Source organism: Anopheles arabiensis, chromosome 2, assembly GCF_016920715.1.
Source record: "Anopheles arabiensis isolate DONGOLA chromosome 2, AaraD3, whole genome shotgun sequence".
NCBI classification, from domain to species: Eukaryota; Metazoa; Arthropoda; class Insecta; order Diptera; family Culicidae; genus Anopheles; species Anopheles arabiensis.
In genome coordinates this window covers 106843286-106870743 of record NC_053517.1, presented here as the reverse complement: position 1 = coordinate 106870743, position 27458 = coordinate 106843286, and the positions used below count along the sequence as shown (strand labels likewise).

Genomic DNA, 27458 nt, shown 5'->3' with positions numbered 1-27458 from the left:
CTGTCCCTTGGTAGCAAGTGGGCTTCATGGTGCCTACCCGCGTTAGAGTGTGGGACAGCAAAAGTGTGAGAACGGTTTTACCTTCCAGGGTACAACTTTCCACACTGGCACGACCCAGTAGCTCCAATAAAATGTTAGGAAAGTGTCCCAGCCCGAATTGGCTCAATCAAAACAGTCGAGGGGAAAATCCCAAAGCAAAAGAACGCACGCACCACATCATCCCAAAGCTCGAGATGGACACTTTAACGTGGTGCCATATTTCTTGGGCAGTATTTCCACCAGTGCTTGTAAAGCAATTTATCCATGCAAGCGTGAGAACAGCCGGGATTTTCGTCTCATTTCCATTGCCTCAGAGGCTGGGGTAGGTGTGTGAATGGAACTCGTGAAGATGATAGCACTTGAAAAGCTTTTACCTTCAACTGCTTTCGAGTGTCATCCGACAGTGGGAGATCCTTTTTTTTGCACGATCACTTCCTTCTTTCATGTCAATACACGGCTGTATTGCAGCTTATCTCGGCTAGCGATCCATCGCGGTGTCCATTATCAAGGTAATAGGACGCGCGGTATGTGTCATTTATCTGTGATTTGCTGCGCTCTCGCGCCTAAAGGTCATTGCCAATGTCTGTGACATTGTTGCGGCTATTGTAACAGCAAATTGTCGATCAATGGAATGCGTTATGTTGATAGCATTGGAGGCCCATACCTCCGGTGGCCTTTCTGTGATTTATTATTATACATCCTCAGGACGCCAATGGCGCGCAGAAAGTTTAAAAAGCTTCGATTGCAGAAGAGGTCATTACTTTTTGCACGCAAAACAGTGCCCAGCATGGTTGTTGAAGGTAGTTTATTTAATTATCAAAGCAATAGAGGGTGTTTGCTTATCTCACTCGATGGCCTTTCGCGTTGCATTCATAACACTTTGCCGAAGGCGTCAACGAGACGTGCTCTATGATGTGTGTGTGCGCGAGCGCGCGCCAATGAACGTGACAACTTCACGAACGATGTAATAACACGGGGTTTGATGTGTTTGTGGACTTTGCATGTTGGAACGGCAGATAGCCCGTCGAAGATAGCCCGTAAAAAGAACGAAGAACGCAAGCGGGGAAAAAAGCATCTTTGATTACAATCGTCTGCATAGCTTACGTGCCGCTGCGATGGATGCCGTCCAAAGGTATGCGTGCATCGGGGCGCGTTCGAACGGCCAAAATCAAACCAAACCAAAATCTTGCCCCCGAAAAAAGATGCTTATCCCTTGAAGCGTGTCCTTCAAATACCAGCCGAATTAGCGGGTGGTAAACAATTTAAATTTTTCCACAGTGTGAAATTCTGTCCGTTATTGCCTCTCTTTCACTCCTTCGCTGGCAAGAATTGGATGCATTGGATCCCTTCCTTCGACGCTGTTGTGTTCGCTTGATGCGCTTGTGATTCGAGGAATATATCATCCCTTGAAGGATGAATTTACACAACAGTCCGCCACTCTTCAACCCTCTGCCTCTAGCATCGTTCCCTGTTTTTTTTGTGTGTGTTAAAAATTGGAATCCCTTTTTCCGCCTTTACCTTGTAGGGGTGTGTTTAATTTTGTTGTTGTTAAAGCCGCAGCTCAACTTCCTCGTTTTGTTCGCTTGGCAAGTCCTTGCGTGTGCGCTCGCGCGCAAGGGGATACGCAAGGGCTGAAGGCTAACCGGTTGCTATAAACAACGCGCTCGGTCGATAAATTGCTCACGGGCAGACGATCGGCATGGCTGGCATGGCGTGGTCATAATTTCTGGCGCTGATTATTCCGTTCGCCTAAAAAAAAAGAAGGTTCGTGGCTTGCGTCCCTGGGGAAGTCTTTCGTTTCTCCCGCTGAACGAACGTTATCCCTGCGTTCTTCTTCGGGGCGTTTTATCCTTTTGGTTTTGCGGGATCTTTCTAAAAAGGGATCAAATCAACGCGAACACAGATCTGATGTGTTCGTTTTTTTCGTTGTTGTTGTTGTTGTTGTTGAGGGGAATTGATCCCTTGCCAACACAAAAAAGCACGCCAAAAAGGAATATATATTCTAACGAAGTGAAAATTATGCATCAGAAGACTTTGTAATGATATCCGTCGATCCGGTGGCCTTCAGCCGGGACTTCCTGTGCAATTTTGACACACAATCAAAAACGCTTTTGCTGCCAAACAAAGCTTTTGGGCCAAAGAGCTACTGGTGGTGGTGGGCTGTGGTAAGCCGCGTGAGCTCTTCTTGGAATCAAAACAGCAAGCCCTTAGGATTGATGTTTTTTTCTGTTTTGGGTCTTGTGTATTTTATTCTGTTTTTTTTGGCGTTTTTTAAAACACTTCCGAGAAGATATTGAATCTGCACATTAATTGAAAATGTTGCCCCGTTGATGAACAGAAACAACACAAAAACAAACCAATCAACCATAAAGCAGTTTTTATTGGACGTTCTCGATCTTTACAGTAGTCTGTTTACTCGTTTTGAAGCGGAAGACAAGTCATTGAGTATTTTTTCTTCATCTTTTCGTTAGGAACCCGACAAGTAAAACTAATTAACGCTAATTATTGAGAAAAGCCCAGCTTCTTTTTGTTCTCTAGTTACAAAAAAACACTGCCTCTTATCTGGGTTCCGTTTGTTTTCTACGCAAACCGAAACACATTTACTGTTATGTTCAGTCTCTCATCTCTATCGACAATCGATCGTTGCTTGCTTGCCTTTCTCCGATCGATTCTGAAGGCAGAATGATAAATGAATGGTGTAAAAGTGAAATTCATCATACCGAGTGCAGCGCAGCCTCCAAGTTCTAAGCTCGGTGCAAAATGAAATTTCAACCTGCTGGGAACACACACTCAGGTGCTCTGCTCCCATATATGTGCCCGAGTTTTTGTTCCTTCACAACGATGCAAGGCGATGTTGATTAGCTCGCAACCATCCATATAACTATCCCGAGGCAAGAACTGCTGACCGATCATACATAAACGCCCTCCGAAAAACGGGTTGACCGACACGACTAGACATCACTTTCTCACACAAGCCTCCACCGGTAATTTGTTGTCGAAAGAATATTAACGCCCAAAAATGGTCAAATTTGTTGATCCATCCAGCTACTCACAGACACGCACACAGAAAACAGACAAAAATGCTGTTGCTGCCCACTGCCACACGGTTTTATTCGGTGGTTCATTGTAGCTAAATCCCTTTCTAAATGAATGGACAACAAAAACAGGGGCGCTGGTGCGCTAGTACTTGTGCCCCATAGGTACTGGAAAACGGTTTCGGTAGACGCTTGTTAAAATTCAATTAAAAGGTGTTGAAAAATAAATTTACACCTAACGGGGCGATCCGAGCGCCGGTGTGTTCGCTACAATTTTGGCATTAAACTGGGAGGAGAAAGGAACACACACACACAAAACATAAGCCAGAATACAAAACACAAAAAATACGATTATGAAAGGAGCAGTACTGCTTCTTTTAATTTAATGTTGCTTTTTGCACGATTGCTTACATTTAGCCCGGGAAGCTGTTGTTTTCCCTTCGTTCCCCTTCTCCCTTTCTCTGTGATTTTAAATGTGGTATAAGCATTCATAATCATTTTGCATAATGATGTTAATGATCGTTTAAAGTATATCACTTGAACGGTTTGTTTTTTTTTGGGTGAGTTTTTACCCCACAACTTGACGACAAGCTACGGCTCTCGGTATGCATTATGTATGAGAGACCTGTCGCGCTGGAGATGTTATTTTTCGAACCACAGTCACTCCAGTTTAGGCTATTTGTCTGTTTGTATGTCTGTTTCTTCAACAAAAAAACTTCGTTTGCAGTTTAACTTTCTCATCGACATCCCGCCGCTACAAACAGTCGGACGGATTCGGTCGAGTTTAACCTCGCGCCCGCGCTACCGTTTGACAAACGACGTACGATGGTGATGATTTTTGGACGACTCGCTTTCAGCAAACGGAAAACAACAGCACGCCAAAAAAGCACCTGCTACTACTACTACTACTACCACTACTTGAAGCCACCCCGGGGGGAAAGTGTAGCAAACGACAGCCCTGACAGTTGGTGAAATTCATAAACCCACGCCTACGTGCCCAAATGTGTCGTTTGTGCGGCGCAAGGCCTTTGGGGAGGGGTAGTTGGGTTTGGGTAAATTAAAACTAAATTTAAAACGCATCATTTTACTCTCCTTCCTAATCAGCTCGTTTTCATGTGTACGGTGGTGTGTTGCTACTGCTGCCGCTTCCGCGTCTGCTGCTGAGCCTGCCGCGACCCTCGGTCACGGTCGAGGCTGTCGTTGTCTGTTGTTTTGTCGTCCGAACGTTTCCACCGGCGAAGCACTGGTGAAGAGTGCTTCCGAAAAATAAAAACTTTCACTCGGAAAAGAAAACGATACCAAACCGATTGTCACGATGGAACGAACCGATCACCGTCTTCACCGTTTCGGCTGTGTGGTGGCTGGTGTGGTGCAACCGCAGAAGGGTCAAAGTGTCTTGTTTTGTACTACCCGTGGTTTGTACCGTCTCTGAACCCTCTGACGGGATCTTTTTTCTCTACTCTATCTCTTTTATCCGATAATGGAAAGCTGTAAAGGGGGAACTGTTGTCACCATCGGGAAGAAGAGGAGCATTAGAAATTGGGAGAAGAAGAGGACAGGGATTAATTGTACGCACTTGAGAGCATCGCCTGAGTCTTCATCACACGCCCGCATGACATCTTCATCGTTTGCAGGCTGTGGCTAATACGATGTGGAATTTTTCGTTGGTTTTTGTCATCGGTTTTAATCGTGCCCCAGTAAAAACCTTCCTTTGTGTGGTGGAATAAATAATGCTCGATCAATCTTACGCGCGCACTCACTCAATGGCAATGAGGGGTTTTCCTTCTTCCTGGGATTCCAGCCTGGAAGGACCTTAGTACCTGCAGCACTAGCATAGGGGCAGCAGAAGTTATCCCGATCTTGCAGCAGCAACCGCACTCAAAATGTGGGTCTTCATTCATTGGGAATCTGCACCTGCTTGCGTATAGGAACATGTACGTGGTCGGACTCGGCGTAATGGTTCATGCCCAGCCTATCGACCCATTGCATCATCGACGACCGACTGTCGTTTATCCAGTTTTCGTTTGCCTTCCCATCTAGGGATGAAAAAAAAAAACAGTGTGATCTAGTGGTGGTCATGTACAACCGACGTTCCGTGTGCCGAGTTGCATCTCCAGGCTATTGCGAGCACGCATTCATGGACCGCGGCATTTCGCACTATGCAATCGTACCTTTCCATTTTTTGTTGTGCCCTGCCTGTCCGCAAGCAGTGAACGCATTCCTCATGCTCTCCTGTCCACTGGGGCTCGAGCGAAAGTTCGTGTATCATGTCATGTGCTGAAACGAAAGTGAAGAAACCATATCACGTGGCTGCTGCTGCTACCTGGCGGTGGACTTTCCGAGGTCCTTCTGGTGTTTGGGTAAGGGGGTTTGGGTTAGTTATGCACTCGGTAAGGGATTATCGGGGAAACGCGAGGGAATGGAAACACAAGTGGTTTGCTTTGCTGTCATGTTTTGGGGCAATTGAATCATCGAAACAGTTGTACGCTTTGTTGGACGACATATGGTGGTGGTGTTTCTTGTGTAAGTGTGTTATCCTTATACAAGACGGAACAGGTATACGAGATGGATGATAAATGAGGGTTGGGATGAGATGTAATTGAAGGCTTTTTATCGATTAGGTTTGAAGAAAACTTGAGATATTTTGGGGTTTTGATCTTCTAGACATATACACTGGATTCTAGTGTTAGAGTATGATGTACGAAGATGTTTGAATTGATGTTAACAATGTCACTCCAGGATCATATCGCAGAATCTGCCCTATTGAAGCTCTTTAATAAGGAATTCAAGACATAATTTCGTGCATAAGTATCGTTGGAATTTGTTTTAAAGAATTCATTAGAGATCATAGAATTCAGATTGAAGTAAATTCTTGAAGAAATGAGGTGTTTTGGTTCTAAAAGTCACATCTTTACGAAGCTATCTGTGTCATATACATCCAACTGATCGAAAAAAGTCTTTCTGAAGTACAATGGGCGTGCCTAAACGGTTGCTCTATTTACACCAAAAAAGTGTGTAATTGTTGTTGTACGGGCCAGTACGGTAAATTGCTACGATGTACCAATGCTACAGCTTTCACAAAGCTATACAAAAAACACTTAATAAGCTACACATCGAAAAAAAAACCCTCCGATCAGTGCCGAATGGATTCCACAGCATACGGCCCAACCCATCAACCCGATCGAGCGTCGAGTGTCGAAAGAAACGAATTGTTTTAAATTGCGAAACTAATACAACAAGCGACACAATATCGATTCGCCATCTTGTCCTTACAATGGAGAAATTAGTGCACGGTTGGCGGGTGGTACTGTTTTTTTTCTTGCTCAATCTAAATCCCCTCAATATTGCTCCTGGAGAGCGTTGCAGATGCCCCAACTACGGGCAGTATGGTTCGATCGCTCTGGAAGGCAAAACGTGAGGCACCGATCAAATGGGTAACAATCCGCCAAATTAGAGACGCTTTTGTCTCGCGCTCGGTCAACGGACGTAGTGGCTAGAAATTCTTTCAAGACCTCCCGCTTCTCGACTCTAAACGCAGCGGCACAAAGGTGGAGTCCCTGGGCGCCATGAGCGTATATGCTCGTAGGGCTAGACATAAATGGGCTAATGGTTTTATCTGGTAGTTCATTTCCGCACCCTCTCTAATTGACGCAATCTCATCACTATGGCGACGCAAGAACCGAACCGAGCAATGTAACAGCCGGGTCCACTTTTCGTCCATCATCAGCGGATGATCATGCGTAGCGGGCGAGCCGGCAATGCTACGATGGAAGCTGGGAGCCATTTCTCCGATCGCGCTTTCCCTCGGGTGCATCTTCCAGTAAGCATGGGGCGATTGAAACCGTGGCGCACAGTTCGCGCGAGCTAATTTAAATCCCACCTATCGTGCCGGCTAGAATGAAGTGCCAGAGTGGAGTGGAGCCAGGCCCTAGGCGCAGTAGAACTTTAGCTGGCAAGCACTCAAGGGTGCCGGAGGCGTGCGCACTGCAGAAGGGAGAAATGTTCGCCCCATAAAAGGGTAGAGCTAATTGCTGTTTACATTATTTATCGCCGCCTGTCTTTTGATGGTTTCATGCCGAGTGGAGGGGTTTCAACGCTTCCCGCTGCTGCTGCTGCTGTTGCAGAACGCGGGAGGTTCTACCATGCTGCGGGATTCAACAAAAGACCCGTTCGGTGGGCGAGTGGGTCCGAAGTGCATGCACACGTGTTGGTTGCTCGGCCGCGTTTTGTGTTGGAGTCAATCAGAATGGATCAATTTCGTCGGATGGCTTGTAGTAGTAGCCCATTACATCGATCGCTCTCTACCCACGGGCAAACGGATCTACAGCGGTACATCTAGCTCTACACGTGGGAGTGGATGTCTTGGGATTTGTTTGGCTCAATCTCGTCCGCTCCCAAGCGGTGACCTTTTGAGGGTGATAGTTTCTGTCGGCTGAAAGATATCACTGCCAAAGTTCCAACACTTTTCTCCATCCGGTTCACGCTAGAATTCCCCAGCTCTTTGCACCGTGAGTTTTCGAGGCTAAATCTGTGCCCCGGATGATGGGATCGGGAATCGATCCGAGGTTCTAATAGTCTCTTCTTGCTCCTCCATCTCCCCGCAGGGGACAGAGTGGTGTGTAACGGGTGGGATCGTTTCCACGGGCGCGGGATACCGTTAGGGCAATCAAAATCAAGTCAAAACATCGCACCATCAAAAGCCCGCTGGGAGCCGTACCTTGATCTCGGGAAGCGGGGAGTAGCCTAATATAGGACCCGGACCCGAAGCTGAGCACTGTTGCATCAGTGCAATCCCTGGGGCCCCTAGGGGGGGGGGGGGGGGGAGAAGGTTTCAGATATTGCTAGGCGAGGGCCAGGGATTTGAGATCCCTTAAGCCGAAAAAAAGCGCGGGCCGGTGTCAGATCTCGCCCCAGAATCGCTTCAATCAAACAGGGGGAATGGGGGACAGACTGATTCGGATCAATTTATGACACGATGATTACGGACATTACCGAGGTACCGGCGGTAACTTTATGGAACGCGCTAGAAACTGGAGCCTTCCAACTTCTCTAAACCACGACAACAATTCAACGTTGTGACAATGTTCCGAAGAAAATGAGGTCGTTTGTATGCTTCTTCTTTGCGGTGACGATGCGAGACAATGGCGTCTTTGGAGATCGGTTGACTGGTAGTCTATTCTTTCTCTGGGGGTTTCTTTCTTGCTTGGAGCTCGTTGTGAGGCTGCAGTGACAATTGCTCTATTGTAGCGCTGAACATTGAAGTACTGTTTCGTCTTGCTTTACCGATTCGGCACGGAGCGTGGTTTAAAAGGTGGAAGCATTTGCATGTTGAACTCGGATGGGTCACGTAGTTACGGCAATGGTGTGTGTCCGAAAAACAACTCCAAAACCATGTCTGAGAACCATTTTCAAGCCACACTTTGGAGTATGGTTGCGTCCTATGTGGATGAGGAAACCCACCCAGGGAGTAGCGCATCCAAGGGAACATCTCCAAAAAAACAACAACAAACCTCCACGACCTAGCGGTCAAGTGAAGCCATTGCAGTGCATATTTCATGTGGACACTGGCACCCTGTTCACGGAAATGTATTCCAGGCTCAGCAGCTCAAACTCACACTGACGTAATCGAGCCGGGAGAGCTGATTATGTTTTATTTCATCGTGACCACACACTCACCGGGCAAGTCACTGGGATTGAGGGGTAGTTTGGGGATTTCTGTTTTCGGTCCGGTTTGTGCGTTGGTTTTTTATTTATTGGTGTTTGCTCATTGGCACCATAAAAACCCTACCGGGGCAACAGTTTTTGCCGTGTGTGTATGTGCCTGGACCTGTTGCGTCCCCAACCCCGAACACGGGCGCACGATCTGTCCATCCATCCATCACGAGCGTCCAAAGCGACGGACCGCAACCAGGGATCTCGCTCGAATTGGCGTTGACAGATTGCATCCTGGTGGGCTGGGCGAGGAGGAAGTGAACTGGTTCGGCTGAACACACACACCCCAGAGACACGCTTGGGGACGGGGGAGCGGCTAGTCACGATGCGTGTACCACGTATCCATTCGGGGAAAGTGATCGTGTTGAAGGTTATGTACACACGCACATGTCCATATTTGATGTTGCGAGGAAGCGGCTGGCCGGAAGAAAATTGCATTGCCAGTACATCGTGCGCAAACACACCGAGATTGATCCTCCCGGGGGAGCAGCGTCATCTGGATGGAAAGGCGAGTGACAGATGCCTGGAAGATGACGGCGGGACACTGTGGCGACGGTTTCGCATCTATCTTGTTTAATTATCTTGTAGAGTGATGAGCCGGCTACTGCTCTGGCGGAATTGCTTTGATTTTGTTTTTTTGCTCTTTGCTCTCTTCCTAATTACCTGCCACATGCTGACGATTACGCCGACCTTTCTTAGCCTAGCTCAGCAAATTATCCGCTAAACGTTGCTATTGGTCGCGTTTGACTGAGGTAGAGAGGTCTTAATAAAGTAAAAAAAAAGTAACATAAGAACGATGAGGGTAATTTCTGAGTCATTTTTATAACGAAATTCTTTCCCTCTTCTCTTCTCTCCCTTTCCAGGTAAGCATTCATAATTGTGGATGGCAAACGGTGCTCCGGGATCTCTGTTCCGAGCGTGATTTGGTGATGGTGAGGCACGGCATCCTGTACACGTAAGCGATATTTGACGACAGTGTCCTAGGAAAACATTTCAAAGCTACACTGCTTCGGTTTACAGTTTAAACAGCGAAGGGATGTATAATCCTTTCTGTATGCGTTCGTCCGCCTGTTGCGGTCTTTGTCTGGTTGATTGAGGATATTCATCATAATAAAGGCTGCCAGTTGGGTAATGGCGTGGAAATAGAGGGGGTTTGCGCTGGATTGCTGTGCTGCATTGCCAGATGGTGAAACAGGATTTTCAATTAGAGGAGGGATTGTTCGGGACGGTTGTTCTTCGGGATTGCATGTTCGGGATTGCACCGGCAAATGAAGTGGAAGTGAGAACAAACTAAAACCCCCGCCATATGCGTTTGGAGTGGAGACCCTGAAGGTTCTGGAACAGGTTTTTGTGCTCTTGTGAAGGTGTGTGTGCATGTGTGTGTGTTTACGGCTGTTGTTCCATTTGCAAGTGTGATGAACACTGCGGGATGAACGGCAGTGGTTCCGCTCCATGAACGCGGCAAGACGATTATATTTTCGAAGCATCCCACCGGCTGGCTGCTGCTGCTGCTGCTCGGCCGATTATATGCTCGGTTCTACTCGGAATTGCCCATAAATCGTGGCATTTGTCAGGCATTGTCGTATCGCAACAACAACAAAAAAAGCGGTGACGATCATCTTCAAAAACGATCTAAAAGGTCGGTATTGTTTGGGATGGTGTGTCGCCCCAATCCCCCAGACGACAGTCCAACCCAGTTCCGAGCTCCCCATTCTAATGCATAATGCCTTTAAGAACGTTGGATTATGTGGTTATGCTGCTTCGTTCGCTGGGCTCCATCCTTGAAGTTTTTTTTGTTGCTGTATGGTAGCATCTTCAAGAAGAAAAAAAGATCATACCCCGAGCGGAAAGAGAACACAGCGAAAAGAATAAGACCCAAAACGAAAAAAAAGAGGAGTGGTGGTATTAATTTCTCATAAACATAATCTTGTCACCATCCACTTTTTTTAACAGGGAGTTTTGGGAAGTTTGTCTGCAGCATGCAGCTCACCGTACACGCTCGTACACCTTTGCCGCTGTCTCTGCTGTGCTACCGGATCGATACGATCAGATCCTGTCCGATACGATCGGTGATGCAGTCTCGGTGAGAACATGAGCAGGCAGCGTCGGTAGGAATGTGCTCTTAAAATCCGGTACGATCCGACGCTATCGAATTTCTGAGGTTGTCCGGTCGTCCCTTTAAGCCCTAAAGCTTCCCAGCGCTACCATTCGATGTGTGGCTACTGTTTCCGGCTATAAAGTCGATAATGGATGTTCGAAAGATGCGCTTGTACGATATTTTTCTCAACTCCCGAAGATCTGCTGGACAATGATGTCAAACTGCAACAAGAAGCTTCGATGAGATGAGATTTAATCCTTTTTCATTTGGGAAAGGGATGTAGAAGAAAGGGACTAGAATAAGTGAGACTTCGTTTGAGAGTGTGAGCTCCAAACAGGGACTTATGCCATTGAACATTATGATCTCTTAGACGGGAAGTCACTGTCTACGCCTTTGGTGTTCACTGAAAAAAAGAACACACACAAATCCACCATAACGATCATTGGTAACCATTCTAGTCCACTCCCTTTCTTCAACACCCAACGTCTTTGCTCGGAGTCCTTCAGCGGGATTTGCCTCTCCAAAACGAGAGCAAAAGTGAACGGTAAAGACATAAACTGCGTACACCGGTAAAGCTATGCGGGCTAAGGGGCCACGCGATTGCGAATGCTGCTTTTCTGTGCTGTGTGAGAGAACCGGGAAAACAGGTAACAGTTGGAGAGGGCATTTGGGGTGCACCCTCGAGTTGGCACACGAAGGCCGCACAAATGGCGCAGGAAGTAAAAGTGGAAGTTTCCGCTAGAATGTGAAACAGAACGAAATGATAATTAAAAACACTCAGGTAGCCCTTAGGGGGGATGGAGCGGGCTTTAAACCATGGTGGAATTCAGGTTTTATTTCATTTAATTGTTGTGGTAATGGGCGGAAAGAGAATGTACTAGAAAGATAAGCGTTGCAGTTCCCTTCAGGGTGCATAGATAAGAGGAGTCGTACGCCTGAAAGTATGCTTAGTATCAAGTATCATAGGTGCATGGAAATAGGAGTCACTTTAGAACTGCCATACGCCTCACTTACGTAACTCATCAAACAAAGTGAGGTAATCACACTCACGCTCAATTGCGGACAACACGCTAGAGTGTACTAGTAGTCATCCACCATTGGCTGTATCAAATATCACCACCACCACCATCGATTGTATCAATTCCCTGCCAACAACTGCGGGGACAGTTGACTGACAGAAGCTACCCAGCGGGAGGTGTAATTCTTTCCCAAACGCTCTATTGAACTACGAAAGTCAACCGTAAGCCTGCTAACGGTTAAAGCCTGAAGCCCACCGAATAGCTCGCGGGTGTGTGTGTGTGTAAGGCGCTTACATGGTGACGACACCGGGCAAACTCATTGAAGGGCATCCAGCGCTGTACCTTTAAATACGCGCGCTCTTAAATCAAGGTTAGGGCCAGGTCACGGTGGATCACTCAAGGTTCGTCGCCTCGGGTTGGATGATCACGTCCACTGCATCTTCCTCCAGCAGAGAGCTTTAGAACTAAACCCCGGCGGGCGAAGAAAATGTCAGTCAGTAGTACGTCGTCAGCAGCGGCCTGGCGAAGAAAGTGTAATTGCCGGGGTTGTTTTTGGTGTAGTGGAAAAACGATTTGTTGGATGGGTTTGGTGCAAGAGTGGACAGCGCGCGAACGCACGGGGTAAGCTCGATTCGATCCGTTTAGAATTACACCCAAACGTATGCGCCGCCGATGCCGTTGCCATGCCTGGAAGGTGTTTGTTGTTGATGTGGTTGGGGCTGTGGGATCGGTTTAATAAATTACCGGTCGACAAACCGGCAACATGGGCCCAGCCCTAGAATGGAGAAAGAACACAAAAAAGGGAAAGAGGGGAAACACAGATAAAAAATAAACCAACACCATTTGAATACAAATTGCCCAAGAATGCGGCTCGTTCTGCATTTTAGGATTTTCTTTTGGAGTTCGCCCAACGGCGGTGGACGGTTAATAGGTAAAGGCTCAAAAATCCCATCACCCGTGGACCGAGGTGTGTTTTGGGGGTTGATCTCGCGGAGACATTGGACTCGGTCTTGGAGGCTTTTTTTTCGTGTGGAGATGCGCAGACTCTTTCAAAGCGTCGCAAAGATGAAGAATGTCATGACGATTGTCATAAAGTTTCGGAGTGTCTAACGGAGGACGCGCGTAGAAGCTTGATTGTTGTTCCGTGTTCCGTGTGTTTTTTTCGACCTCGCATGCCTTCCCTGCAGTTCTACCCCTATCCTTCACTCGAGATGAGTGAGCTGCTGATCGCATGCTGTTAAAGCATAGTTCCTATGTTCCTATTTTTGTGATAGATTGCGATGGCTCCACACACACACAGACGCATTGGAAGGCGACTTCAGAGTTTTTCGGTCGGGCGAATGAAAAGGGCCCAGCAGGAGGTTCTCGGAATGGGAGGAGACAGCAAAACAACAACGCATTGCCTTGCCGATCGTACGCACAGGTAGAACGCTCTCCTCCAGCGATAAAGGGCCAGCGACCGTAGTCGGCGGATGTAGGTCAGAAGACATTAGGAAATGAGCTTCGGTCCTAGCCGGGGTGTAGCAGGTGGCATTGCCTCGCCGGGACGCTTTTGTGGCATCATCTCGAGCATCTTCTGTATTCTCCGAGGTGTTGGGTTTTAATTTTTCCATGTTACTAGTTCGCTCGGCTCGTCCACACCTTACCACGCCATCCGAAGCAGGGTATCGTGTCGCACATCGCTCAGCAAAACACACCGGAGATTGTATTGTAAACAGATAATAGATTCACAGTTAAGCGATAGAATCCCAAAAAAGGTATTCTACAGTGATCGAACGGAAGGTCGAAGGAAAAACATATCAACACTCCATTGAAAGCTCTTCGAAGCAAAAAAAGCAAATCTTTGACCATGCAGAGAGGAGATGTTTTTGCAAACAAACAAAAAAGTGTAAGAACCATGTACAAAACCGTGTACCTTGCGCAAAACGCGTTTATTGTTCATCCTTAGAGTGGATTGATAAATGATACAGCAAACAACAACGCTTGTATGTTTAATGCTGGACAGAGCATGGCTGGCAGTGAGTAAGGGACACAATTGGCAGCGTAAAAAAAAACACCCCCTAACCTCGCATTGCTTGATAAGGTCATGCTTATTGTAACCATCAATCAATGTATCGTCCCTACGTCCTTCCAAAATTTTGTTGTGATTATAGTTTATTGCCTTTTACCTTTGCGAAACGGTTCTCATTAGAGGTGCCAAAAAAGCACGCGGATTGATGGCTTAAAACATATTAGTTAATAATACTGCTTCATCTGCTTAAAGTGTGCAAGGCGTACGGAGGGGTGTTTTGATTGGCTTTAAGCTGATTATATTGTGATGCCTTACGTACAGGACAAGACCTCCTCACTTCAGCAATCTGTCCGTGGCACGATTTAGCATTTTGGGTCATCTGCTTTCTGCCGTATGCAAATACGCTATTAACCTTCTCAATCACCCATTGGCGGGGGGGTGGAAGGACTCCACGGTACGTGACGCAAGCGTGTAACGATCGAGTTCAGGTTTTTTTGTTGTTGTTACTAACACAAACACCTCTCCCTGCTAGAGGCGACGACGAAGAATGAACCGTTTTGTTATCACAAAACCGCGATAGACAAAAAAAGCGGGCTGTTCGGGTCCCATTGCTGAGCCGCGAAACCACATACACTCTACACTTTTGCGCATAAATTGGCGCCTGACAAAACCCGGCAAAAACCAACATCGGAGGGACCCAGTTTCGATGGCAAGGGTGGCCAACGACCTGTGCGTAGCACCGTGCGTTGTCTGTTACTTGTTTTTTTTTTCGTTCATGCGACTCCTCACAGCCAACGCGTCGGAACCGTTTGGAAGCCTACTTTGCCTTAACCTTATTTCGGTGGCTCCAGCCACGTGTGGGGGAGAGCCCAGTACCAGTTTTCATGCTACACTTTTGCATGGCTGTGTTATGCTACCGGGGTGCCGCACGGTTGGTGAGAAGTGTTTTACACTTTTAGCGCTCACCCGCCCCGAAAAGACATCGACGGTTCGGCTTTTTTGTGTGTTACGCTACGGAGCGACGTGTCAAGAACAAGTGGTACACCTTGACGCCATCGCGCGGCCGGCAAAAATAACAATCGAATCCAGAGATTCGGAGCACCCTCAGCATGGTATTTATAGCGGTGGTGGAGATTAAATGCTCTGTCCGGTTGAATTTATTCTACACGATCCACGTTTTACGCTAGCCAGCCAGCCAGCCAGCCAGGCGATCGTGCGCTGGACATGATCATGAACCGGCCCGGCTCGGGACACCTCAAGGACGTGTGGTCGCACAGAGCACAGGCGTTTGCCAATCAGTGGTTGTTATGCAGGTGTAGAGCGCTTGGTTTTTGTTGTGGTGCGCACTGCATACCGAAGGGGGGGAGTTGCTTAGACGCTCGCAAAGGACTACACGGCGTACGCGAACCCTGCGGAACAGCAGCATACCGGAGCTTAATGATTGATTTATTGATTTGCTGGCGGGGTTTGTCGTGTGAGGAATGTGAACACTAAAATGTATATTGCTTTTGTGTCTTTAAAAGGGAAGTCCACTTCACGGCCATTCCGGATGATTGGTTATTGGGCGCTGCAATGGCAGGCGCGATACGGCGTTTGATAAATATAGAAATTAGGCAATTTCCCAAAATTAAGCTTAATTTAAACGGAATCGATTTGGTAATGCCACCTCCCAACGAAAGGCCCACTTTATGGCATACATTATGGTGTATGCCTACGCAAAAAAGCCACCCAACCATTATGCCATCGCTCTCCCAAAAGCTCTCATAATCATCCCGTAATGGCATCGTTAAACTTTACGGCAATTCCGTGTTTTGCGATCTGGAAATGGGTAGGATTTGTTTCTTAATATCTGCTCCCTCTCCCACCACATTCAAAAAGGTGTTCCGTGTGTGTGTGTGGTCCACTGCTTCGTGGTCAGATGAAGCGATCAATGATTTTCCAATTCCCCATTGGAGTTCATATTCGTGCGAGCAGGGGGTTCGTCGCTTGATGTCGAAATAATAGTAATACCAAACGCATTGACCTATTCCCGTGCGTTTCCTTTCTGGGTAGGGATTTGCCGGCCCCCATTAGCCACCCTTGGGTGGCCTTGGCGTACAATTGAAGCCCACCAAACACAGTAAGCAGAGTGTACAGACGCCTCATGCACATGCTTTCTTCTTCGGCTACTCGGCCGGCGTCCTCAGCAGACAAACGAAACCGAACCGAACACTTTGGTGTGTGATAATTAATTGCATTAACGGAATAGGCTCACCATTTTTTTGTTGTGTTCGCTTTGTGCGTTCGTTTTGATGAGCCGTGGAACCGGGTGATGTTCCGTTTTTTCTTTGCCTTTTTTCTTGTTAGATTGCGCGCGCGCTCTCTCTCTCTCCAGGTGGTTCGCATCCGCAATTCTCACGCCGCCCCTCTCTTTGCCCCTCCCCCCCTCGCTGGGGTGGTTTGAGTGGGGTTTATTTTCTGAAATTTATAATTAATAAATTTTCAATGCAATTAACCGCACTTTGCTGAGGATTCGCATCTTCCCGCTGGATTTCTTCCGCCCTCCTACACGTACACACGCACGCGAGCGGAAAAGCTTCTTGCTCTATTACACGGTGTTGTTTATGTTGGCCATTTATTTGGGGAATATTTATACACAAACACACAGACATACACATGCAGCGGAAACTTATACATGCGTGGTTGGTACACATTTTTCAGTTAGATTTTCTTGCTGCTTCAACAAGAGGTGGCGGGGAAGGTAAAGGGGAACGATATTTTGGCAGTTCGGGATTTTACGGGCCTCTTCCCGTACCATGAAATGGGTTCGGGCGGGCGTACCACACAACATATGCACCGACAAGCCGTGGCAAAGCATAAATTAGCCAACTGATTCCTCCATCTGGGCAGCTTTTTTCGGTTAACTGTGTTCCATTCCCAGGCGAAAAAGGGCGTGGGGCGGTGTTGGTGTTACCTGGAAGATTTGCGGCCCGGTCGTTTTAGTTATGGTGCTGGGTGGCGTCCGGTGGTAGTGGTTGCTGTGGATGTAATAAATTAATAGCGTATCCGCCACCATCACCACCGGGTGCGAGAGAAGGAAATCCACGCTTTGCGCAAATGCGATTAGCACCAGCAACAGCAGCAGCAGCCGAAATGTGCGGGAAATGAAATGTGCACGATTTTTCATCGAGGCACAGGCACACAGTGTGCAACAGGAAGGTGTGGTATCTTTCTTCCGATCGTTGTTATGGCACCCGCTGTACGTATCTGTCGATTAGTGACGATCGGTGATCATACGGGGCTGGATTTTGTGCGCCCGGGAAAACTTCCCACCGGTCGGCATTTTTTTCCATTTCGCTGCATTGATTTGATTACGCGGACAGGAGATTCGATTTAACAGCTTTTGATTGGGACCGTTTTGAGTTAGCGGCAAGTATGGGCGCATAAAAGCGTCTTATATTATGCAACCGTGGTTCAAAATTCCACTGAACGGTGTTTTCACTCCGAAACCCAAAACTCAATTCGTCCAACCATAAAAGGACCTTGTTTTGTCTTTTTTGTTGCCTAATCTTCCATCGATTAACCTTGGCTGCCCGCGGGAATTTTCCTTCACCTTTTCGGGTTTTGCCAAGAAAACAAAGCCGACACCTGCCACCTGACACCTGACCAGAACCTCGAGCGAATTAAGATCTCAATCAACCGCAACACCGATTTGCCTTTCGGAGGGAGGGAGGCGCGCATTGTGTGTGCGCGCACGCCCGTACGTTGCACCTTCTAACATCGACCCACTAATTTGCCAAATCCTTCATACGAAACATTGCAAAACAAAAAAATAGCAAACTAAAAACCGCACTACAAACACATGTCCCCCCCCACCGCAGGGAGTAACAAAAGCAATAAAAAGAAAATTAACTTACCTTTTGGGGGTCTTTGGGGGCCGATCGATAAATATCTCCAACCACACGCGAAACAATATAAAGAGTGCTTAAAACCTGTGGTCTTTGGCACTTATGCAACCGAAAGCAAAAAAAAAAAACACACCTCTCGACCACCCAACCGCGAGCAGAACGGGTGAGGTATGTTGCAATCGATACACAGGTTCCCTCCTCTACTCCTCCGGCCTCTAGTATTTTGCTGATTTTTAATGTCCCACAAAACGGGCAGGCTTGTGTGAGCATACGGGCGCTCGATCGCTATCATGCCCGCGGCTATTAGCGTCAGCATTTAATCAGATCCTAGGATCCCTTCATCGCGGCCCCGGTCGACTCTCAACGTCGTCGCTCGGAGCTGGAGTTACGCGATCTCGCTTCCCTCCGCTTGAAGCACTGCTCTTTAATTTCTTGCCCATTTTTCGCCCCCTCTCCATTTTGCTGAAAAATCAACCTGTTTCGGCAGGTACGGTTCGCCGCGAAGAGGTCAACGAATTGACATCCCCCTTCGCAGCGGCGTGCATGAGCCGAACGTGCACTGCGCACCGTTGAAGATGTGCTCGACGGGCGCGAAAATGCCAAGGACCAGTGTTGTTGTTGTTGGTGGGGTGTTGTTGTGTGAGAAGCGCCGAATATCTAATGCATCAACCAAGCAGTGCATTCGCCATCCCCCCTCGCTTCCCCCCCCCCTCCCTCCTCCCATCACAGTAATCGATTGTGAGAGATCGCGTGAGAATTCAATAAATTCCGTCACATGATCGTCGCTCGATCGTGCTGCGTCGTGAGGCACAGAATAGGGTAAAAAAACACAACACAACAGCGAGGAACCTTAAACAAAATCGACATGTTCGACGTGAGGCCTTTTTTATTATTCGCTACGGGGTGACTCTAATAACTATTCAATTTCTGATCCTCCACATCACCGGGGTCGGTTCGTCGCTTGATCGTGCATTGAATAAATCTCATTAATTACCAGCCTCTGGTGCGTTTCGGAGAAGGGCCGACCTGGGGGGGGAGATATCCTTTAGCCCGTTACTATGGGATGCTTTGGACGAACGGAGCGGAACGGAACGAAAACGACCCGGCTGTCCTTGAGTGCGTTCCGTGCACAAGGAGAGGGAGCCCGCTTTACGAAAGATGCCTGTAACTACCTGTTTCCGCTTTGTCCGCGGCTGTGTGGAAGGAGATTCGCACCAGCACCACCGCGGGCTAGTTAGCGTCAATGTGACCGAAGGTAGAAGGGGTCGTTTAGTACCGTGATTAGATAGCGGCAGCAGCCGCAGCATCCCTAAGCGATGGCTTTATATGGAATGAAGGGTAACTAAAAGCAAAACCCGCAGCTCCAAAACCTGTTCCATAAAGTTCGAGCCTGGGGTCAGTCGGGTGGACATTAAGGTACGAGGCAGTGAAACCAAAATAAAAGGGCACACCGAGCATGCCGGCTGAAGGTGATTTGAAGTGTGTCGTTTTGTTTGAGCATGGTTATTACACCCCGGCATGAAAGCGACTACACTTAATTTTTGTTTTCGTTGCACAGAGTAGTACTTCTCAAGTCGAAATGTGTGTCTTTTTCAATTCACTCAACTCTGGGTAGGAGTTCGAACGGAGGACACTAACAGAGTGTTTCTCAGTTTGTCCACGTATCAAAAGTAGCTAGATGATGATGATGATGATGATGATGCCGATGACGCTACCAATCAATCGAAGCAAAGCAATCACTCGATCTTGATGGAATGCACACAAGACACGTGGCTGGGATGGGGGACTTCCCTTCCCACTGCCATTGTATCGGCGATCAAAGCAACTGCAGGTAAATCAAAGGTCCACCGCAAATACATGAGCATTCGCTGGTCCAACACCGCGGACCTTCCCAAGTAAAAGACAACCATCGCTCTAGCGTCACCTGTCCATTGCAAAATGCCTGCCGCAAGTATGCACACGGGGGACCACCACCGCTCGTGTATGTTGCAATGCCTCTGACGTCACACACACACACACGGCCACGGCAAAGGAATGCTGCCATCGTGTGTGCCAGCAGAACGAATTGCACGCTTTCCCAACGCCTGGAACCGGTTCCCCGTGGCTCTACAGCGAAGGGCTCTCCTCTCGCCATAACGACACAACCGGTGAATGAAAGTGAATCTCAAATGTTCGCGCGCATATTTGTCGCAATGTTGTGCGGTCGCATCGGAGTCCGCGGGCGTGCGTGGCAATCAATCTGCTCCAATAAGGCGCAAGATGTCGCGTGTTTTTTTCTTCTTCTGCGGTTATAAGGGTTACGATAGCCGATAAATTACACTCGCCAAAGAGATTTGCAATAGGTGGTCCGGCACCGTTTTCGTGGTTGAATAAGGTGTAGTAAGAGCCTTTATTGCTTTATTGCGAGGATTTGCTGGCCGTACGGCTGACGTCTAAATGCGACGTCTAAACGAGAGTCCCCTCCGGACATACAACGGCTACGGTTTCCTCGTTTCTGCTTTGAATACCTTCCCCCCGAAGGCATGATGTGATTGTGCACGTCTTAAAAAATGATAAATCACTCTTGGCCGGAGCAATTATACACCGACTAAGTAATGCGCGCGTAATTGCAACGCAAAACCCCGCGCGAGGGGATGAGTGATTGAAGCAGCACTACTTCTCGACAATGGCAACATTATCGCCGGGCGCACATGCGAAGAGTCTCCACCGAATGGCAAATGGTGTGTGCTGTATTTATAAGAAAATGAACCTTTGCCTGATAAATGAGGTTTGGTGTGGTATGGGATTTGGCGCGATCACGTCCATTAATCGCACTGCGTTTGAAGGTCAAAATGTGGCATGGTTGTCCATGTAGAGCTTGGGGGGAGGGGCGAGAGTTTGTATCGTTTAGGGTGAGCTCACATTAGGATTGCGAAATTGTGCACTTGTTGGATTGCTTGTTTTTTCTTCTTCCAGCAAGTGCAAACTGTGAAGGAGAACAAGTGTGATGTTGAAGAATCGATAAAGGGAGTTTCAGTTTTCTTACATCTAGAATTGGAGAAGATCCTAGTCCAATGATGGTAGTTGTTTGATGTCTTTTGGATGGAGAGCTTGCTAGGAATAGAGTGCGAGATGTTGTCATCATGCCAAAGACCTAGGGACATGTTGAGACTCTGCACCTTTCTATTTGAAGCAGTAAACCTCAAGATCATCTTTGATCTCTGGTGATGTTGCTACAATCACCATCTAGAGCGAAGACTTCAACTCCAATAAAGGCACTAAAAGGCCTCGCCGTGTGATAAATGCATGCGATATTAAAGATCATTCATAGATCTCTACAGCACTAACATCATGTCCGATGTTTACGTTTGTTTTTCTGGTCCGCTGAGTACGTCTTGGACAGCTTGAACGATCTACAGCTCAGAAGAAACCGAGCGCTTATGCAAACTAGAGTAATAAAACAATTATCAGCGTACCGGATCAGCCAAATGGCAAAAGCAAACGGCCCCAAAAACGTCCGCTTACTCCGTTTACATCGCACGAAACAAACACGAGAGGGCAAAAAAGAAGTGGATGGATTTATGAAATAATGAACACATTACAAAACTCCTTCGCATCCCGCCGCTCAGCCCTCCAAGCGCAGGGGCGGCCTCACGTTATGCCACTTTCACTGCCCCGCCGACCGATAGACCCGTTCCGATAATTGTGGCCGGGGCAAAAAGGCCACTTACTGTGCGTGTGTGTGTGAGTGTAGGGACCGCCAAGGGTGCTGACAGCCAAAGTGTGACGAAACCTGTGCGCCAAACGGCCCGATACGCGGTACGCGGTGGTAGTATGCCCCGGGTTCACCTCATCAGGATCGCCATTTCCGGCCATTCACGTATGTGGCTGGGAGATGATGGTGCTGGTGGTCAGTACACTGCATGCACATTATGGAGGCGGTTAGTCATGGAACGGGTTGGAAGGTGCTGAGAGAGAGAGAAAGAGAACTACGCAATCAATCTCAAATCTATAAAGCTATAAATCAGAGACGCAGGCTTATGGTGCCTTTTATGACGTTTCCACACACGCGCAAAGGATGGGAATGTCTGTAATGTTTTATGGGCCGCTTGCAGGGCAACGCTTTACCAAGGGGTCTTGGAAGGAATACCATTAGTGACCGTGGGTCTCCTGCTCGTCCCGCGGCGTCGTCGTTGTGTCATCGATACAAATTGTGTCCATAAACGTGGAGAAACTCGTCACCCGTACAGGTTGCACTCGGCGAAAGAATGGCACCGACGGGGACGCCATTAGAGAACGCGTTCTACACACACACACACGCATACGCCCAAGATGCAAGTTGTCGGATGGTTTGCTGACAAATTTTGTACTAAACGCTTTTTTTCCATCAAATTTGTCTAGACACACGTGCCTGCCAACACTTGTTCGTTGGAACGATTTTTCTCCTCATATGACTAATGTCTAATGTGTGTGTGTTTTCCCCTTTTCTTCTTTCACTCTTTCTTTGCCAGGTACGTACAGTGAAGCCGTGCACCGTTCGAGACGTCATCAAGTCGCCCTTCTCTGCGGAGTTGACAATCTGTTTTCTGTGGACCAACGCCCGCAACCCGGGATGAAGCATTATCAATAATTCAAATAAGATTGCTTTCCTTTTTTTTCTTACTGCTTGGAAATTTGTCCGTTAGCGTGAAACCGTCAACAACATTGCGAGGGCCAATCTGAATGATCATAAATTATGCATTCATGCGGAGTGTTTCCCCCAAGCCCAAGCCCAAGGCGGGGTGAGAGGTAGGGCAAATGGTGTAAAAAAATGGAAACAAAAACGCACCACCACCACCACCAACTCGGATAGCATGGGGCATGGGGTGCATGTTAATGAACGGCCGGTGCAACGCCGTGTTGTTGCCGGATGTTGCCAGGGGTCTGTACTCGAAGGTCGCTGCACTTGCACTTGGTGTGCTCTGTGGGGAGTGCAACAGAGAGGGTGCACTTTCTTTCTTGAGAGTGTGTGTTACCCTCCCTGTGGCATGTATGTTGCACTTTTCCCCATTGTGATCGCGTTCATTTTCCCTGGTAGGTTTTCCCCGGGGAGCGACAGAAAGAAAGAGAAGCGACCAAGAGTTCAACGACGCCAGCATTGATAACGATGAGGATGGTGGGAGATAATTCAATTACGTGACAATGTGGGCTCATATACGTTTGTCAACTGATCGATCGGAGCGTTGGAAGAATGTTTGGAACGTTCCTTTCTGTTCCATGCTAAGAGATCCTTCAGGGTGGAATGATCGATGGACCCATCGGGCATTGGCTGATTAGGTTTTATGAGTTTCAGAAATTTAAATTGATTCTTGGGAGGCCTGAGACTGACAACAAAACCCACTTTGTTGCAGCCTAACACAGCGACAGACGTAAAGAGCTTGTTGAAGACGATCACATCACCAGATCGACCGGAACTTACACGAACCGGGGGAACGATCACCGAGGGAAGAGATTTTACGAGTCTCATTATTGAGTTTACGATTTGTTGTTCGGTTAGGGGCACCATTCCGTTTACAGTTCCGTCGGATGTGACATTGGGGACATTTAAATTTTTTCGAAATTCATCAACGTTAGGCCCAACCCGACGACCGTTGAGGTGAGGTGCGTTACTTAAGCACACAATCTTACATAACTCCAAACAGGCCCACGGCAGGCACGACGACACACCGGCCGACACCCATGGAAGAGGAAGGACGCGAGCAGCGGCGGCGGCAGCAATAAAAATCGAACCGTTCAGCTGTCGCTTCCTTCGGAATCGTTTAATTTTGGGTGAAGTGGTGAAAATGATAGAGGCTGAGACGACCGGGCCCAAGGAAGCGAAAAATTAACACAAGAGCCCTGCTGTTGGCAGAAAAAAAAGCATTTCGCTTCCGAGCGAGGGAAGTTTCTCCGCACATAATTATGCTCCGCGGCTTGAGAGCGGGGCGGTAATTAATAATAAACCGACCTCGGCGGGTTGCGTTGCGGCTCGGGAGGGTTTGTAGTAATTTTGGGTTTTATGGCAAAATTTTACTTCCGCCGCGTCGCTAACCTTCGCCTAACGGTGGACGGTTTTAATTGGGTTTGATTTGTATCTGTGAGCGGTTGGTTGGTGTTTTGGTTGAGCGGTACCAAAAGTGAAATTACACGTTGGAAGGGTAAATTGACAGATTAATGGGACGCACCGATCGGATTTTCTAATAGCGAGAGGTGTGAGCGCACAGTGACGAGATGAGAAATGTGTCTTTTTGGGGGTATTTATTTGAAGGATTGGACAGAGTGAGGACTGGAGACGATGAAATGCAGTTTGTTTCAATGTCAAAAATTGTTTTAAATTTATATTTTTTCTCCATACTTTTCTTTAAAATCTAGCATTCAGCTTTGGGTTTTCTGAATCGTAAAAAACAGACATATAAATAGGAATGAATAATATGGTAACGTTAATTATACTTTATTATTAGTTTGAACCTGTTTTGGCATATTAAAACATAAAAAATGTTCAAAATGACGAACATACCTGTCGAAGAAATGCTTTCAATCGTTACCATCATAATATTCATTCGTGTTGTAAAGTCTGTAGCCAGACGATGGTTTCGGGGTTTTACCGGGGACAGCATAAAAATATGCTGCCACAGATGCATTGTAGCAGTTAAAAAAACCAGGAAATACCATGTAGCAATAGTTTCCGTGTGCCTTTTTTTGTTGTTGTTCCTCGAAATTCCTCAACATGCAACACGGGAACTCCCTCGTGGGAATTACCCTCCCCGACACGGGCAAATGCACTGGCAGTTTGTGGCACTCCCATGCTAAGTGATGTAGATTCCTGATAAAAAAACGGTCATCAACCGTTCGGAAAGGACTGTAAAGTCATGTAAATATTTGCCCAATATCGCTTGCCATTTCCTGTTGAGCGAGCGAGCAGGAACAGGAATAGGTAAACGTGTATCCTGTCCCGCAGCTCAAACTGTGTCTCTGCTCAGCCTGCGTAACGTGCGTTGCCGTTAAAAATTACGGAGGGTCGATCCTGCAGGAAAGGGATTGCCTGTGGCTGATGGCAACCATCACTACTGCAACTATGACTTACGATCCCACATACCGGGAGGGTATTATGAACCTTTCATTAGCCCAACGACGCTTCCCGAGGAGAAAGAGAACTAACTGTTAATACCCCTGGAATGTTAATCCTGTGACAGTGGCGCCGAGCAAACGACTTAAAGCCTTAGAGCGACGTCCGGGATGATCCTTTCCATGATCCTCCCTCCCCCGGACGTGATGCAGTCGTCGGGCCGGGTGTTGCGTCTGCAAGCCTGCAAGCAACAAATTAATGCAAAATGACGCTGCACCCCCTGTGCCGTTCGAATGCAAAACCCATTGTTCGAATGCAAATTGCAAGACTTGGCGAAAACAGAAACGGGTCACCAAACGCGCGTACGCACCGCCGAAAAGCCCTTTTCTGAGGCGTTGGCGTTGACGTGGATGTGTTTGGATTTGGCTACACTCCTAGCAACACTCGTGTTGTTGTTGTGTTTAACCTACACCAAAGACGATGGGCATAAAATTGACTCATTCACGCATACATAATTCATTCCCCGCCCCGGTTCGTTTGGGCTCGAAGCCCCTGATCTCAGCTCGATCGGCACCTTCGAACGATCGATCGGTTACAAAGTTAGGGCCAATGTGGTTTTGGTGCTTTTGATCGAGCGGTGCGTTCGAAACAATTTGGTGAATTAATTATTGTACGGTGCAAATCGTCACCGACGAGCGTAGCAGCAGCGGGAGGTTTATTTTTTTTTTGCCCGAAGGACAAGCTCGAATTTGAAGGTTAGCGTCGCTGTTTTTGGACGCGTTTGTACAATTCTTCTATTCTCCACGGCTAATCAACCCACCCAGAAACTGTGGAGCGTGCGTCCAAGGGCTTTGAACACTATGTGTGTAAGTGTGGCCGCCTTTAGGGTGCGTGCAAAGTGACCTAGTTCGTTGGGTGATTGGGTCTTTCACCACGTCGTATCGACGGGAAAGCCACGGGAAACGGGACACCCATCAGAACGGGTTGAATTTCGAGCGTCTTGTGGCGCGTTCTTTCTGGGTAGGGAAGAGTATAAAGAGCCACTCATTCACACCGTCGCACAGCTGGTGCATAATTGAGCGAACGATCCAAATCGTGAAAAAATGACTCACGCCAACTTTGAATGACGTGGTGATCGGATGTCTCGAGGGGCTGTTGTTGGTCCCTACAATGGGGTGAAACGCATCTACGCAATTACACCAACGATGTGTGTGTGTTTTGGAGTCTAGAGTGTTAACTAGTCGACAGACATCGCGCTATCGCGAAGCACAAAAACACCCACGGACGGGAGGGGTGTTTGAACTGCGATCGTGTCCCGCTGCACACGTGTTTGTTGCATCTCCCAAGCCCCTAGCGATTAGTAGAAAACAACACAGGAAGGTAACATTAAATCAGTCACCTACCCATACCCATTTTCTCCATCAACTTTCCAAAGGCCCCGGCCGTTTGGTTAATCGATTTATGATGCACACTTCCTAAGCCGGGTGCACAGCCCTCGCGTTTCGGCAGGGCGCGATCGTTTGCGCTACGAGCACAGCATTTATCCAATTTAAAAGTCATCTTCACGGGGCGCGTGGCCCCCATTTGTGCGATGGTGTTTTGGGTAGTGTCATCGGAATTGGTAGTTTAGATGTGTTAAAGCACTGTGAAACGTTTTAAGGGCTTTTTGGAGAGATTCTGGTTGGTGTCTTGCAGCTAGATTTATGCACTGAGTGCAGCCCCCAAAACACACACAAAAAAGGCCGCCTCCTATCCGTCACTGCAACAATGAATGCATCCCGTACGCTAACGTGTCCGTTAGCTAGGTCCGGGGGCACGAATAAAAGGAAGCAACATTTCATCAGCGAAACATTAAGTAAGTGCCTGCCATGTGCCTGACTCTCTGGCTCGGTGAAGGCAAAGAACACATAACCGAAGGTCAACCATAATTTGCACGATTGTTAGCAATTTCCGCAAAGTGGGGGCTCGTTGCATCGTTTGCTGCCGCTGCCCCACAAGACACTCGGCGTTACGGTACGACGATTTCCTTTCCCGTTTCGCGTTCACTCTGTGTGTAGAATCGTGTCAGTGAGCATGTTTCCCCTTTTGCGTCCGTTTGCACTCCGTCTCCTGTCGCTGTGTCCAAGCGGGTTTTTAAGGTTACATCGTTGGTTTTTTTTTGGTCCAACATCTTCGAAAGGGCCAAATGAGAGCAACTCCGAGACCACCGAGCAACTCCGAGACTAGGCCAACTGCCCACCGCGTGTGTGTGGATAGCCTACTGACCGAAGATTCGCAGATCTGGCTCGATTCTGCAAAACCGTGACATAATGTTGCCAGGTGGTATGGAGGGGGGGGGGGAACTAAATGTTGGCGATGGACAGAAAGGAAGTAGCACGCGCATCTTCAGGTTAAAGCTGTCCGTACGATGCGCAAGAAACCCGGGGAGAGGAGTGGACAGAATAAAACATTAAACACAGACAATGTTGAGGGCCTCTTTTGTGGTCAACGGCGGAACGAATTAGTGGTGACACCGAAACGGACCGGAGAAGTAGGATGTAGGCTGGGTCCGCTTTATTGCCAGTCATTGTGCGGTAATGTGAGACAGTAGGCTA

General features: G+C 47.8%; 1 protein-coding gene across 1 annotated transcript in view; it reads left to right on the top strand.

Annotated features, from left to right (window-relative positions):
- LOC120908831 (supervillin) overlaps positions 1-27458 on the top strand; it is a 192768-nt gene that overhangs the window by 1658 nt on the left and 163652 nt on the right. The gene's annotated exons all lie outside the window — the stretch shown is intronic.